Here is a 16,665-nt window from a genome sequence, read left to right on the forward strand (position 1 = left end):
GTGCCGCTGTTTAATAAAGGGGGCGTCGGGCGGGAAAATGGTCACCTGAGCATTTAATTGGTGGTTTCCACTTATTAAGGTTATTTCTCTCTGGTGGAGAGTGGTATATGATAAAAACAGAGTGGAAAGGTTAAAGGGGTATTTTTCTTTATTTCCCTTGTGTTTTGAGGTTTCTTCTTCTTGTGATTTTCTGAGGAGAAATCATGTTTGTATAATTGATTGCTGTGGGTCATGCTCAGTGGGAGGGGCTTTTCCCTATATATGTCGGCCATTTTGGCTTTGTTGGGAGTCTGAAAAAGCTGACGACACATTGTGGGTGTTTTGTCAGTCTGCAAAGAGGTTTTTTTTTTTTTTTTTAGTCATTTCTTTTCCCTTTTCTTGTTAATATTCTGTAAATAGCTGTCAAGGGGTTTGGGAAGACTGGAATAAAAAAAAAAATAAAAATCCTTAAAAGGAAAACCTTCATTTTTTTGTTTTTTTTCTCCGACTAGCCATATTATTAACTTTACAAAGTTGAGCCACGCTACACTATTACAACCATCTTTACCAAATTTTACCCACAGATAGGGCTAGGCCAGTGGTTCCCAACCTTTTTTTGGCTTGTGACCCCATTTTAACATCACAAATTCTGGCGACCCCAGGCATTTAAAATGGAGACTTTTTTTTTTTTTTTTTTGCTAAAATTAATTTGTTTTTGATCATGTAATAGTTTGCTATAATGTTGCAAATAAATGTTAATTTTACACAACATTTAGGCTATATATTGTAAATTTTTATGTGTAAGTTTTAATTTTTTACAGTTTTTTTTTTTTATCAATTACTAGAAACTTCAGGCGATCCATTTGAATTCTACGCGACCCTATGTGGGGTCCCGACCCTAAGGTTAAAAAACACTGCATTAACTGCTCCCAATCCTCTTTTTAAGTTGTTTGGTCCAGTCTGTTCTTTCTCAAACTGATAAAATCTTGCACCAGAAACATCTGAAACCAGTGTTCAAGGGGTTAAACTGAAATGAGGAGGAAAGAGGGTCTTATTTAGAGGCTCACCTGGGGTGGATATCCACCAGCAGCACCAAAGTTTGCACTGGAATAACGTCGATCCTTTTACAGGGAAACCTTGCCACTTCAGTAAGTTTTTTTTTTTTTTTTAAATCAGTTACTAGAAATTTCAGGTGACCCCACATGGGGTCCCAACTCCAAGGTTGAAAAACACTGGCCTAGGCCCTGGGACGAACCCATTAAATTTTGGGCCAAGTAGGCCAAAGTTCAAGGTCACATAATCTACAATTTTCCTATCTCTCATCATTGAGCAATTTTCGAAAATTCATAAAAAATTCAAAACAGCTCTGATTAGCTTCCAATTTGATCCACCTGTAGCTTATAACAATATCTTGTATCTGGCACAAAATTGTCCACATCCACTGTGGAATGTGGACTCTGTGGACATTCCCATTTAACATTGAAAATCCCATTTTTGACATTTTTCATTATAACTCAACAAATATTGATTGGAATTTAATAAAAGTTGACATACACATGTCTGGTACCAAGCTTCAACTTCTTCTGCTGTATGGAACAACCTGGAAACTGTTCAATTTGAAAAGAAATAATCGATCCACACATGCACACCGTTCGGGGTGCTTGGTGGAGGTTTGCGTTCTCTGAACACTTGTTTAACAATATTCACACTGCAGAGAAAAGGAATATGATTTAGATAAACTGACTTGAATTTGGAATTTTTACCTTGAAAGATAATTTTTTAGATTTATTTACTTATTAAGATTTAATCTTAAGATTATTCAACTTATTCCAAGAATTTTATTTATTTTATTTCATTTATTTATTTCGAACATGCAAAGAAACAAAACGAAGCAAATTAAGACAAAAACAAAATAACCAAAGTTTGCATTGGAATAACGTCGATCCTATTACAGGGAAACCTTGCCACTTCAGTAAGTTGTTTTTTTTTTTTTTTTTAAATCAGTTACTAGAAATTTCAGGTGACCCCACATGGGGTCCCAACTCCAAGGTTGAAAAACACTGGCCTAGGCCCTGGGACGAACCCATTAAATTTTGGACCAAGTAGGCCAAAGTTCAAGGTCACATAATCTACAATTTTCCTATCTCTCATCATTGAGCAATTTTCGAAAATTCATAAAAAATTCAAAACAGCTCTGATTAGCCTCCAATTTGAGCCACCTGTAGCTTATAACAATATCTTGTATCTGGCACAAAATTGTCCACATCCACTGTGGAATGTGGACTCTGTGGACATTCCCATTTAACATTGAAAATCCCATTTTTGACATTTTTCATTATAACTCAACAAATATTGATTGGAATTTAATAAAAGTTGACATACACATGTCTGGTACCAAGCTTCAACTTCTTCTGCTGTATGGAACAACCTGGAAACTGTTCAATTTGAAAAGAAATAATCGATCCACACATGCACACCGTTCGGGGTGCTTGGTGGAGGTTTGCGTTCTCTGAACACTTGTTTAACAATATTCACACTGCAGAAAAAAGGAATATGATTTATGTTTATGTTTATGTTTACGCATTTGGCAGACGCTTTTTTCCAAAGCGACTTACAGGGGAAAACCAATTAAATCACTCAATCAATCAAATTTTATTTATATAGCGCCAGATCACAAGAAAGTTATCTCTTGACATTTTATATACAGAGTTGGTCAAAACCAGACTCTAAGTCAATTCTACAGAAACCCAACAGAATCCTCCAGGAGCAAACACTTGTGACTGGTGACAGTGGAAGGAAAAACTTCCCTTTAACAGCAGAAACCTCGAGCAGACCCAGACTCCTGGAGGATGGCCGTCTGCCTTGACCAGTTGGGGTTAAAGAGAGAGAGTAGAGAAGGGGAAAAAGAGAGAGCGATAGAGATAGGGACTGGGGGAGAGGGGGAGAAGGGGGGAGTAGGGGGAGACACATGGAGGCGGTTGAGGATAAGTGAGTGGTGATGATGAGGGCAGGGAAGAGGCCGGACCACCGCAGCAGGTCCAGAGATAATCGTGAAAGAATCTGTGGTTGTCCTGGGAAAAACCTTATTAGAATATTTAAAATGGAATGTTTGAAAGTGCTAGGACAGGAGGTGCTCTCGGAAGAGCTGGGTCTTCAGGAGCTTCTTGAAGATAGGCAGGGATGACTCTGTTCTTGTAGCACTTGGTAGAGCGTTCCACCAACGTGGAACGACCCATGAAAAGAGCCTGGATTGTCTTGTACAAGGTCTGGGGACCACCAGACTACGTTCCCCAGACGAGCGGAGTGGTCGTGGGGCGACATAAGCTTTTATTAGTGCACCTAAGTAGACAGGAGCAGACCCACGGAGAATTTTGTAGGCTAGGATTAAAGATTTGAATTTGATGCGGGCAGCTATGGGTAGCCAGTGTAACTCAATGAGTAAGGGGGTGACATGTGCCCTTTTAGGCTGATTGAAGACCAGACGCGCTGCTGCATTCTGGACCATCTGTAGTGGTTTGACAACACAAGCTGGGAGGCCCGTTAGAAGAGCATTGCAGTAGTCAAGACGGGAGATAACCATAGTCTGCACCAGGAGCTGGGTGGCCTGTTCGGTTAGGTATGGCCTGATCTTTCTTAGGTTGAACAGAGTGAAACGGCATGATCGGGTGACAGAGGCAACGTGATCCGTGAAGGTCAACTGATTATCAATCATGACTCCCAAGTTACGTACTACACTGGTAGGAGCCAGAGGTATGGAGTCAATAGTGATGGAGATGTCCAGCTGTATGGTTGGCTTAGCTGGGAAGACCAGCAGTTCAGTTTTGGACAGGTTCAGCTGAAGGTGATGGGCTTTCATCCATGCAGATATGTCAGAGAGACAATCTGAGATCCGCACTGAGACTGTGGAGTCATCAGGTGGGAATGACAGATAGAGCTGGGTATCATCAGCATAGCAATGATATGAGAAGCCGTGTGAGTGGATGATCTGACCGAGTGAGGTGGTGTATATGGCAAAAAGGAGGGGGCCCAACACAGAGCCTTGGGGGACCCCCGTGGTGAGGCGGTGAACTGCTGATGTGTGCCCTAGCCAGGACACACTGAAGGACCGACCAGTAAGGTAAGATTGAAACCAGGAGTGTGCGTGGCCTGTGATGCCCATGTTCCAGAGTATGGATAACAGGATATCATGATTGACAGTGTCAAATGCTGCTGATAAGTCCAGTAGAATGAGTACTGAAGACTTGGCTGCTGCTCTAGCCTCTTTCAAGGCTTCTGTCACAGACAACAGAGCCGTTTCAGTGGAGTGGCCGATTTTGAAGCCAGATTGGTTGATGTCCAGGAGGTTATTTTGGGAGAGGAATTCTGTGACCTGTTTGAAAACAGCCCTTTCGATGATCTTAGAAAGGTATGGGAGGAGTGAGACTGGTCGATAATTCTCCACTTGAGTGGGGGTGAGGGAAGGTTTTTTGAGTAGTGGTGTTACCTGCGCTTGTTTAAATACTGTAGGAAATGTTCCTGAAGTCAGTGAAGCATTAATGACATGTGTGATTGGTGCTGTGATAGTAGGGGCAACAGACTGTAAGAGGTTGGATGGAATAGGGTCCAACAAGCATGTTGTAGGACGGCTAGAGGAAAGGAGTTTAGACACCTCGTTCTCTGTGAGCGGAGTAAATGAGGGGAATGACGCAGTTGGGCTTTTATCAGTTGAGTTAGTAGTAGCCATAGTCAGGGGAGAGGAAGCAGTGTGTGATGATGATGATGTTGAAGAAGGAGGCGTGCAGTCTATGGGTGGATCAGTGAACTGACTGCTGATAGTAGACACTTTATTTGTGAAAAATGAAGCAAAATTGTCTGCTGTCAGATTAGTAGTGGGCGGTGGAGGTGGAGGGTTGAGTAGTGTTTTAAAGGTTGAGAATAGTTTCTTGGTGTCGGTGGCAGAATGAATTTTGTTATTATAGTAAGCCTTCTTCGCAGCAGTGACACTGGATGAGAAGGATACCAATAGTGACTGGAATGTGATCAGGTCAGAAGAGCTTTTTGTTTTGTGCCATTTTCTCTCTGCGGCTCTGAGGTTGGTACGCAGCGACCGGAGGTTATCATTGAGCCATGGGTGGGACTGGGAGGATCGAGCGGGTCTAGTAGATAGAGGGCACAGATTATCCAGACAGGAGCTAAGTGTAAAGCACAGAGACTCAGTGGCATCATTAACCTCTAAGGAGGAAAAAGTGATGGGGGGAGGGAGAGCGGAGGCTACGACAGTGGAGAAGTGGGTGGGGGACAAAGACAGATTTAGATAAACTGACTTGAATTTGGAATTTTTACCTTGAAAGATAATTTTTTAGATTTATTTACTTATTAAGATTTAATCTTAAGATTATTCAACTTATTCCAAGAATTTTATTTATTTTATTTCATTTATTTATTTTGAACATGCAAAGAAACAAAACGAAGCAAATTAAGACAAAAACAAAATAACCAAAGTTTGCATTGGAATAACGTCGATCCTATTACAGGGAAACCTTGCCACTTCAGTAAGTTGTTTTTTTTTTTTTTTTTAAATCAGTTACTAGAAATTTCAGGTGACCCCACATGGGGTCCCAACTCCAAGGTTGAAAAACACTGGCCTAGGCCCTGGGACGAACCCATTAAATTTTGGACCAAGTAGGCCAAAGTTCAAGGTCACATAATCTACAATTTTCCTATCTCTCATCATTGAGCAATTTTCGAAAATTCATAAAAAATTCAAAACAGCTCTGATTAGCTTCCAATTTGATCCACCTGTAGCTTATAACAATATCTTGTATCTGGCACAAAATTGTCCACATCCACTGTGGAATGTGGACTCTGTGGACATTCCCATTTAACATTGAAAATCCCATTTATGACATTTTTCATTATAACTCAACAAATATTGATTGGAATTTAATAAAAGTTGACATACACATGTCTGGTACCAAGCTTCAACTTCTTCTGCTGTATGGAACAACCTGGAGTTCACACTGTTTGGGGTGCTTGGTGGAGGTTTGCGTTCTCTGAACACTTGTTTAACAATATTCACACTGCAGAAAAAGGAATATGATTTAGATAAACTGACTTGAATTTGGAATATTTACCTTGGAAGATAATTTTTTAGATTTATTTACTAATTAAGATTTAATTTTAAGATTATTCAACTTATTCCAAGAACTTTATTTATTTTATTTTATTTCATTTATTTATTTAGAACATGCAAAGAAACAAAATAAAACCAAACGAAGCAAATTAAGAGAAAAACAAAATAACTCTTTAAATAACAGAATCTATCTTAAAGTGTGTGCAAGTCTGAATTTTGCATGGTCGAAAAGGAGTTGGAAGAAGTATCAACTAATTTAGATATTATAACTAATTTTAAGGAATATTTATAACAAAATAAGCTCCGTCGTTGGAGGATGAGTATTGAGGACACGGTGTTTGCCCTCAAAAAGGCTTTACTTGTGATATGCAGTTTTGCATCTATCTATCTATCTATCTATCTATCTATCTATCTATCTATCTATCTATCTATCTATCTATCTATCTATCTATCTATCTATCTATCTAGTTAGTATTGTTATTATAAATAAATAATAAAGTCTATAATCCTTAGATAATATTTTCTTATTTTAAGAGAATTTAAATGCTATTTTCTTACTGCACTGACAGCTAATTTTACTTGAAATTAAACATTTTAACCCAATAATAAGTTTAATTTTCTTATTTTGTACAGGCTGTTTTTTGCAGTGCAGAAAGCCAATCCACTAATGTATCCATGTCGACTTCAGTCCTCTGCAGGTCATACACTGATTTAAACATGTTCCAGGTTCGTTATACAAAGCAGTAATGGGCAAATGTGAATTGAGGTGTGACGCCATAGTTTCCTAATCTCTTACAAACCAAAAACCTTGAAAAATAAGAGATGGAAAATCTGTTTTTGCAACATAAAACATCATTTAGGTGTGGAGGAGAGGCCGAATACAGAAGAAAAAATACCTGCTTTTGTTTTTTGTATCTGTATTAGCGTGGACAGGGCATGAATCACATGGGCTACATTCCAATAATGCTTACATTTGATCCTCACTCCTTGTCCATATCTAAATTCAGTTCACACATTTCAGTTTACTCATACACACATCAGGTCATAAACAAGAAATGACCGAGTATAGATCAACAAAATTCCTTTTGACAGTGGACAGAGGGCTCATTACACTGAAATGTGAGAAAATGCATGCAAATTAAAACAGCATCTCTGAAAATTTGACATCTTGTGCAATATTTATGAAATGCAGCTGAATGGAAACGCACTACAAATACAGAGAATATCACCCGATTTTGGTGGCCTAAGAAACAATCTGTTAAAAAGTGTTGTAAAGATGAATACGATGCACCCTGAAGATAAATAATCGATTGCCTTGTGGGTTCTTTAGTTTAAAGGAGTGATATTTTGCTTTTTTTAAATGGAATTCTGCATTTTCAAACATTTCCCTGTGCTCTACATAAACTGTAAATGCTCTGCTTGGGTCTGAATTCTTCATTAATTCAACTCCACAGGTCCATCTTCAACCCTATTTCTGAGTAATGACCAGTGTTGGGCAAATTACTTTAAAAAAGTAATTAGTTATATTTACTAGTTACTTTCCCAAAAAAGCAATTAAATTAGTAATTGAATTACTCCTTCATAAATGTAATTAGTTACCAGGGAAAGTAATTATTGTGTTACTTTTTTGAGAAATCTTCAAATATGTCAAAGAAAACTAGATTTTGAGCGTGTTTCTCGGGTCAGTTGCATAGAGTAGAACAGTATAGTCCACAGGTGTCAAACATGCGGCCCGGGGGCCAAATCTGGCCCACCAAAGGTTCCATTCCGGCCCGCGGGATGAAAGTGCAAAAATTAACCTAAACAGTCAAGGTTGTCAAAATCATTTTGGTTCAGGTTCCACATGTGATCTCAAGTAAAAATGAAAACACAGTAACCCATAAATAACGGCAACTACAAATTTTCTTTGTGAAAAATTATGTGGAAAAAATTTAAGTGAAAAAAATAAGATTACACTGTGAAAATATTTACATTTACAAAACTATTCTTTCACAATGAAATGCAAATAAATACATAAATGGAAACAAAGATGAACAACCCAAAATGTGCAATTTTAACAATACTCTGCCTGTTACTAATAATAACAAATGTAATATTGTAGAAATTGTTCAAATTTTAGTTCCAAACTCCAAAATTTTAACAATATTCTGCCTGTTACCAAATGTTTATGTAACATTGTGTGTAATATACATGTATAAATACTAAGCTGAGACATAATATTGTAAAAATTGCACTAATTTTTCAAATGAAATTTCAGTTTTTTTCAGGTTATGCACATCTCTTTTGTAAAATGTAAATATTTTCATAATTGTTTTTTTTTTTTTTTTTTTTTGTACTAAAACAAAATTAAAAACTTGGATTTGTCATTATCTATAGGTTATTAAGTCATTATTTTACTAGTCTGGCCCGCTTCAGATCAAGTTGGGCTAAATATGGCCCCTGAACCAAAATGAGTTTGACACCCCCGGTATAGACGGTACTTCATTTAACTTCATTTATATTGATAGGAATGTAAACAAAATTAAAGACATCCCTGAAATGATAAAGCAGTGTCATCCTTTGTGGGTTCTGCTGCCTTTCTTTCTTATCCTTTGACAAATTTTAGTTAAGGAAGACAAGTGACTGAATATTTGTGTCTTGAGGTGACTTCTGTCTGATAAATTTAGTCCTGTCTTAGAGAAAATAGTCATTCAGATGGAACTGATGTTCCCACTAAACAGAGCTTCTATACCAGCTTCTTTCAGGGGCCACATTCAGCTCAATTTGATCTCCAGTGGGCCGGACCAATAACATAATAACATAATAGCCTATAAATAATGACAACTCCAAATTTTTCATATGCAAAAAAAAACAAATTATGAAAACACTTACATTTTACAAACTATCCAAACAAAAAAAAGAGGTGAATAACCGGGGAAAAAAAATTTCTGAAGAAAAATAAGAAGAAATAATAAGAAAAATCTGACTAATATTCTGCCTCAACTTATGATTTCTACCTGTGCATTACAGATCAGATCTACCAAGACACAAAACAGGCAGAACGTTGTTAAAATTGCACTTATTTTTCTTTAGACATTTCAGGCTGTTCATATTTGTTCAGGTTATTGACATTTTATCATTAAAGGATATTGGAATTTAATGTTCTTTGCAGTAAATCAAAGAGAAAAAACTGGTGTTGCCATTATTTAGAGGTATAATGTCATATTATTTTTTTCCACATGAAACCAAGAAGAAAATTTTGAGTTATTTCTAGGTTATTATGCTATTATTTTCGAGTTTGACGCCCTTTACTGTTAATATCTTGTGCACTTTGCAAATTCATCCTGCGGGCCAGATTGGAACCTTTGGCGGGCCAGTTTTGGCATGTTTGACACCTGTGTTCTATACCAGGACTTTGGTGAGGCTGGGGTCCACCAGGGCCAAGCTTTTCCACCACATAAGGGGATCTGCATTTATAGGAAGAAGATGCTCCTCTAGTTAATCCAGCATCTCCACTTTTTTCAGTTGCTCCTCTCTGATCCAGCGGTAAATGTCTCTAGTCCAGTCAGTCGGATTTACTGATAACTCCTCCCCTAAGTTAGCTATGCGCACAGCCATAAAAAAAAATAAAAAAAAAAATATATATATATATATATATATATAAATTAAAAAATAAAAAATAAATAAATAAAAAAATTTAAAAAAAAAAAAATTAAAAAAAACACGTTCAAGTGAATGGGGTGTGCTAGGACAACTCAATTTCGGAGATGTCATTAGTCGTTCTCGCAAAGGCAGACACCTCTAGTGCCTGGCTGAGCGAGCCAGGACGGAACAGCTGATATCAGTTCAAAGTAACGCCGTTACCGACAGTAACGGTACGTTTCAAATAGTAATTAATTAGATTACCCGTTACTGGAAAATAATAATGGCGTTAGTAATGCCATTATTTTTAACGCGGTTATTCCCAACACTGCTAATGACAGGAGAATATTTATAATAATAATAATAATAATAATAATTATTATTATTATTATTATTATTATTATTAGTTATTTTGAGTGCTGGCCCTTTAAATGCAAATGCACCACTTCAGGCCCCGCCCCCTCCAGGTTGTTGACCGTGCTTTCTGTCCTGTTCAGCCACTTGCGTTCGTTAATACAACCAACAACTGAACATTTTAGGTAATCGGCTCAAAGTTTGGACATATTCTCAGTTATTACTCCAACCGCTGCTACTGACAAACAATTATGTCGTACTCGGAGAAATGTTCGTCGGAAGTCTTGACCTCATATGTGCAAACGTCATGACGTAACTAGTTATAAAACCTAACAAATTAACAAGGAATTGAAACGTGTTGTAGAAATCCACTCGATTTTTGCCAAAATTAATATAAAGATAGTTTTGCAGCACCTGGAGGGTTCAAATTCAAACTTTATGAACTATTAGGGTCCAAATACACAAATAAATGAACCAAAGACTAATAAAAGTGGGTTTAGATAAATATGACCCCTTTAAATCCTGAATATTGAGGACAAAATGCAACACATACCTTTTAAAGCATCCAAATGTTGAGAGAACCTTCAATGAGATGACTGTATACAATTTCATGTTTACTCAATAAATGGAAATAACATATGTTGGAGTCAAAGGATGGTGTTTGTTTACTAACCTGTGGTCTCTGTGGACATTCTAAGAAAAGTTTCTTAAAAGAAAAATGAACCAGAGCCAACATGGGGCAGCTTACGTTCACTCAATAAAGCTCAGAAATAGAAAACAACCTGGAATGTTGTGTTCAAGGACAATACGTCCAAACATTGACTCGTGATTAACTGTTAAAGCACAAGCCGGAGTATAAATCTTATAGAAATGGAGTTTGCACTGTGCAGTTTCTTATTAAAGTGCATTAATGTACAAGTGCAGCTGAGGAGGAAAGGTCTTTTGAATGGACCCCTGGTGGTTCTGTGCCTGAACAAAAACACCCACAGGTTAACAAAAATATCATACACAAAGAAACGTACACCAAAGGGCATTTTCAAATCATGACCGAAATGTTTTCACCAGTTCTTAAAGGTCTTCAACCTTAAACACATGATCGCATTTTATTGACGGCTGTGGTTAAAACTCTTAGTGCCCACGCAGAAAACTCATACCTGAGCCTTTTTTTTTTTTTAAGTCACTGGATATTTGTGAACATACTATCACCACATAAAACATGCAGTTAAAATGTGGCATGAGAAGCATCTCTTATAAAAATAACACACAATAAACAAAACTACATGTGGTTGGAATTGAATTTTTAGCCCATCTGTCCTGTTTTTAGGGACCAGTTTCTTAGAAGCACCCATATAGATCTATCAGTGCTTCTTAACCTTGTTGGAGGTACTGAACCCCACCAGTTTCATATGCGCATTCACAGAACCCTTCTTTATTAAAGAATAAAATATGATTTTTTTCAAATTCAAGACAAAGGTATATGTTTTACTGGTGCACAAAATGAACTGTGCATTAACATCACTGTGTTCAAAGAACAAAACCAATACAGTGCATGAACTCACAACAAATGACATACCTTTTCACAAAGACATGACCCTTTTTAATACAACCACACTGAAATGGTTTTAATTTTTAACCTTATATATTCCAATAATGAACTTATTGTATTTATGCTATTTATCATTTTCAACCCGGTTTTCATTTCATCTCGCTCCAAACTTTCCGAACCATGCAATTTTGACATAAAAAAAAAAAAAGGATAATTGCATGTTGTGTATCAAAAAAAAGTTCTCGTTATACTCCTTCAGTATTTTTGTGATCATTGTTTTATTACGGCACTAGCTCAGCTTTAGCGTAATACGATTTCTCTATCCGCGACGGTGCGTCGGTCGTCACATGATTGTAACTGACCAGTGCGGTGACCGAAAAATGTGAACAAACGCTACACATGGCTGCCTCCGTGGTTAACAGGAAGTAGCAAAAGTCATAACAACGATGTGGAAAATACTCAAATAATTCATCGTCAGATGAGTGGAAGAGATTATAAACTCTTCCAGATGTGTTGTAGTGCTATAAGCAACAACAATATAGCGCGTATATTGGATGTCAATCAGAGAAAGAGTCTCCGAAGCCGTTTGTTTACATACACGGACCTAGCCCGACACACACACCCGACTAATGAGTTGAGTGTGTGTCTTGACCTCCGCTGAACCCCTGAGACTGACTCACATAACCCCTAGGGTTCGATCGAACCCAGGTTAAGAACCACTGAGATATATAAAAATACTGACATGTCCACTGTGCATTTCTATATGTTTTGGTTTTCTGCGCATCCGTCTCCCTATCTGGATTTAAAAAGTCTAGGATACACCAGTAGAGATTGTTGTTCACATCACATACATATAAGATCATATTATTGATGTGTTCTGCACGTCTTTGCAGACTCTCAGATGTAGGGTTGTGTGTATACAGTATATAGGATTAGGAGATTCCAGCTGCTTTTTGAACAACTATCAATAAAACGTGCACATGAATGCAAATTCCAAGAGACCTGATCAAAAAGTAACCTTGAATGTAGAACTATCTGTTATAAAGATAAGAGTTTATTTGCAGATATGGTACCAAACCATGAATAGCTCAATGATAACATTATTGTTTTCTTTTCAGTATGTAAGAATGTTTTCTATTTTTATTTTTTTAAATCCTCCAGTAGTTGTCAGAAATTCCAGCCACACTACACAATCAATCAATCAGTCAATAAAGACAGTAAAACTGCTGTGAATTGTTTCTGTTTTATGTTTCACTTGTAGTTATAATATAATACTCCAGATAATGTTGAGTTATTTAACCAGCAATAAAGTAATAACATGGTTTAAAAATGAACATAAAAACTGAAAAAGTAACAAGAACCTTGGTCTTCTACTGGTATATTATTTATTTATTTCTCAATTTGACAATATTAATATTCACCGTTTTCACTGGTTGTAATGAAGCACAAATTGCTTACATTTTGATGATTTATTCGTTTGTCTTTCAGCATTCATTCTAAATCTAACCAAGCTAAGTTTGCATAGCTATTCAGCAGATTTTAACATGACAATCTGATTACGTTTTAACAACATTTGGCTCCTTTTCAGTCATATTAAATATTACTAAAAACACCAAACCCCATTGTTATTGGGGATGGGAATCAAGAACCGGTTCTTTTTGAGAACCGGATCCCAGTAGTTCGATTCCTTGGAATTGTTTGCCTGACTGCTTAATGATTCTGCTTATCCATTCCGCCTTCGTTGCGCATGTGCGATGACGTCACGTGTACGCTGCATTGTTTTGGTCGGAGCATAGCCAACATGGTGTTGAGGCAGAAACGGTCTAAAAAGACGACACCAGGTCCACTGGAACACTGTCAAAGCTTTCATTTTTTCGAAAGGGTGGAATCCCTCCAATATGTTCAAACATTTGTCCACAGCATGTGAGTCATTTACAGGAATGTCACGTATTTGATTCGCTACTTAGTGACGCTTGTGAATGTAGCGGCAGAGTGAACGCCGGGCCCAGTTCCGGTTCCGGTGTGGGATACAAACATCGTACCCAAATACAAGTTTCTGAAGGTAGGGGAAAGGAAATGAAGTGCACAACAATGGGAGACAAACAGAGTCGAACTGATTCCACATAGTGGACATACGGCAATAGAGGAATTAGTAAAGCGTCTAAGTTTCACTTTCACTGAACCAGGCCTGGTGTCATCTGTTATTATTTGTGCTACTGTATATGTTATATTTTCTGTGCAGATGGGAATATAAAAGACAGTTAATGCAAACACACCCATTTGTACTCTTTTATTCCCTCACCCAATGAGAATCGATAAGGAATCGGATCGATAACCAAAATCGATAATGGAATCAGAATCGTTAACTTCTTATCGATTCCCATCCCTAATTGTTATGTAATCAAATCTTTGTGGACTCTGACACTAAACCCTCATGTTTTTATGGTCAGATTTAAACACTAACCAAGCTACCATGTCATTTGTAATTTACATAATATCTATGACAGTAGTGAAAAAACCATGAGGTTAATCCAGTATGACAGATAAGAATGATTTTTAGAAATATTTAACCTTCAAAGACTTGAATGCATCTCCTGGTCTACAATGTTTAATACATTCTGAACCAATAACTCTATCAATACATGTAAATAATTGAGGTAAAATGCAGTTTCTTAGCTTTCCAGTGGCTTTAGATTGATGCTTTTTGGACACATCTATTGTCTCTGTTCTGAACATGGAAACACTGTCATCTTCTGCGACACTGATTCACCAGTAGAACTGATGTAGTTTGACAAATGATGGTGGTTTATGTTCAGTTAGTGACACTTTCAGCAGCACATATCATTTTATCTTCAGTTAATTCTGCTCTGATATAATAACTGTTGAATTTACTCTGAGCTTTTATGATAAATCTTCATGATTGTTAAATAAAATATAGGAAAATATGTGACTATCACTGAAGAATGCAAAATGAAGATAATGTTATCAGATATAGTGATAAATCAATAAGATTAGACTTTATTTATCCCACTGTGGGGAAATTTCGCAGTTAACAGCAGCAACATACAACAAGCAATTGCAGAGAAAAAGACAGGTAGAAAAACCACAAACGGATAAAAATATATTGAGAAATCAATGCCCAGAGCATTAAACGCTGGTTGTGGGTATACATTTTAGACAGAAACACAAGAGGGTTAGGATCGGTGAAGTTAAAGACTGGGCTGTGAGTAGATCTGACATAAATATAGAAGTGTTGGAGAGCCAAAAGCATAGTCAGAGTTTCTTTTTCAGTGGTGGAATAATTAAGCTGATGCTTTTTGAACTTTTTGAACATGTTTAGATTGTGGTACACATCTGTGGTAACATTTTCCTGTTGAAGTGTCGTAGGAGACATCTCTGGTCTCTTTGACGCTCTTCCCCAGTTGCATTTACGTCTGTACTCCCATATATGTAGTGGAACTTTGTCAACTAAGAGTCACACAGAGCCAAAGACAAACTCAGAGATCAAGCAGAATTTGCATAAAGTGTTTATTCATACATGAAATAAACACTGAGTTGACATCTGCAGAAACAACTGACTTTTTCACTCTGGGCGACCGCTTTTATATCATCAAAAGTAGGTTGGGTGAGCTACAAACCATACCCATTTTTATCAAATTTTGAACATTAATCTAGTCATGTTGGAAACCCCCCTTTTCAGCTTGTCTCCGATAGGGTAAGGTCTTTGTGGTGTCTGTCAGGATTAGTCCCAGTATTTGATTACCATATATAAATATGTAACTTTTTCCAGGAAAATGTAAGGTGCTTCCCAGAATGTTCAAAACTTTCCACTCACATGTACTTCTTTTGTCTCCGGGGATCGGGTCGCCGAGCTCCCTGCCGTCGACTGCAGCCCTTCGAGCTGGGCCCCGTGGGCATAGGCCCGGCCACCAGGCGCTTGCTTGCGAGCCCCAACCCCAGGCCTGGCTCCAAGGTGGGGCCCCAGCTGCGCCGTACCGGGCGACGTCACGTTCCTTTGGTGTTTCATTGTCAAAGGGGCTTCTGAACTGCTCTTAGTTGGTGCAGCATCTGCAGTGATGCAGTCGCTGTACTGGTCTGTTGTGGTGAAGAAGGAGCTGAGAGGCGAAGCTCTCGATTTACCGGTCAGTCTACGTTCCTACCCTCACTTATGGTCATGAGCTTTGGGTCATGACCGAAAGGACAAGATCCCGGATACAAGCGATCGAAATGAGTTTCCTCCGCAGGGTGGCTGGGCGCACCCTTAGGGATAGAGTGAGGAGCTCAGTCACCAGGGAGGAGCTCGGAGTAGAGCCGCTGCTCCTCCACATCGAGAGGGGCCAGCTGAGGTGGCTCGGACATCTGTTTCGGATCCTCCTGGGCGCCTCCCTGGGGAGGAGTTCTGTGCATGTCCCGCCGGGAGGAGACCTCGGGGAAGACCTAGGACACGTTGGAGAGACTATGTCTCTCGGCTGGCCTGGGAACGCCTTGAGGTCCCCCCGGAAGAGCTGGAGGAGGAGTCTGGGGAGAGGGAAGTCTGGGCATCCCTGCTTAGACTGTTGCCCCGGATAAGCGGTGGATAATGGATGGATGGATGGATGGGTGTACTTCTTTTGTATACCACGTTTTCCGGAACTTTCCATGAGCTCACATGTTCTTTCTGCCCACCCCGTTTTGTAACTTTGCATAAATTCACGTGTTCCTTCAATGGCTACATGTTTTCATTCTTTTGTGGGTCTCCCAGGACAAAAGTCAACTACTCTGTTATAACAGTCACATTATACTGAAATTGAACTTTTGGCGTGCAAATGAATACTTTTGATTATAAAATGAATACTTTGATTATAAAATAAATACTTTTGAATATAAAATGAATGCTTTGATTAAAATACTGTTTTTTGACACCACAGAAGGGTTTGACAGGACGACGGTCTGTGAAAATCCTCCAGAGTTTCTCCGTAACTCCGACCATCTACAGTACAACGACGGCATTACATCTGTTCTTCTTTCCTCCATTTGTCATTTTGATACTTTTTCTTTTTTTTCCCCTCTATAT

Source organism: Sphaeramia orbicularis, chromosome 14, assembly GCF_902148855.1.
Source record: "Sphaeramia orbicularis chromosome 14, fSphaOr1.1, whole genome shotgun sequence".
Classification (NCBI taxonomy): Eukaryota; Metazoa; Chordata; class Actinopteri; order Kurtiformes; family Apogonidae; genus Sphaeramia; species Sphaeramia orbicularis.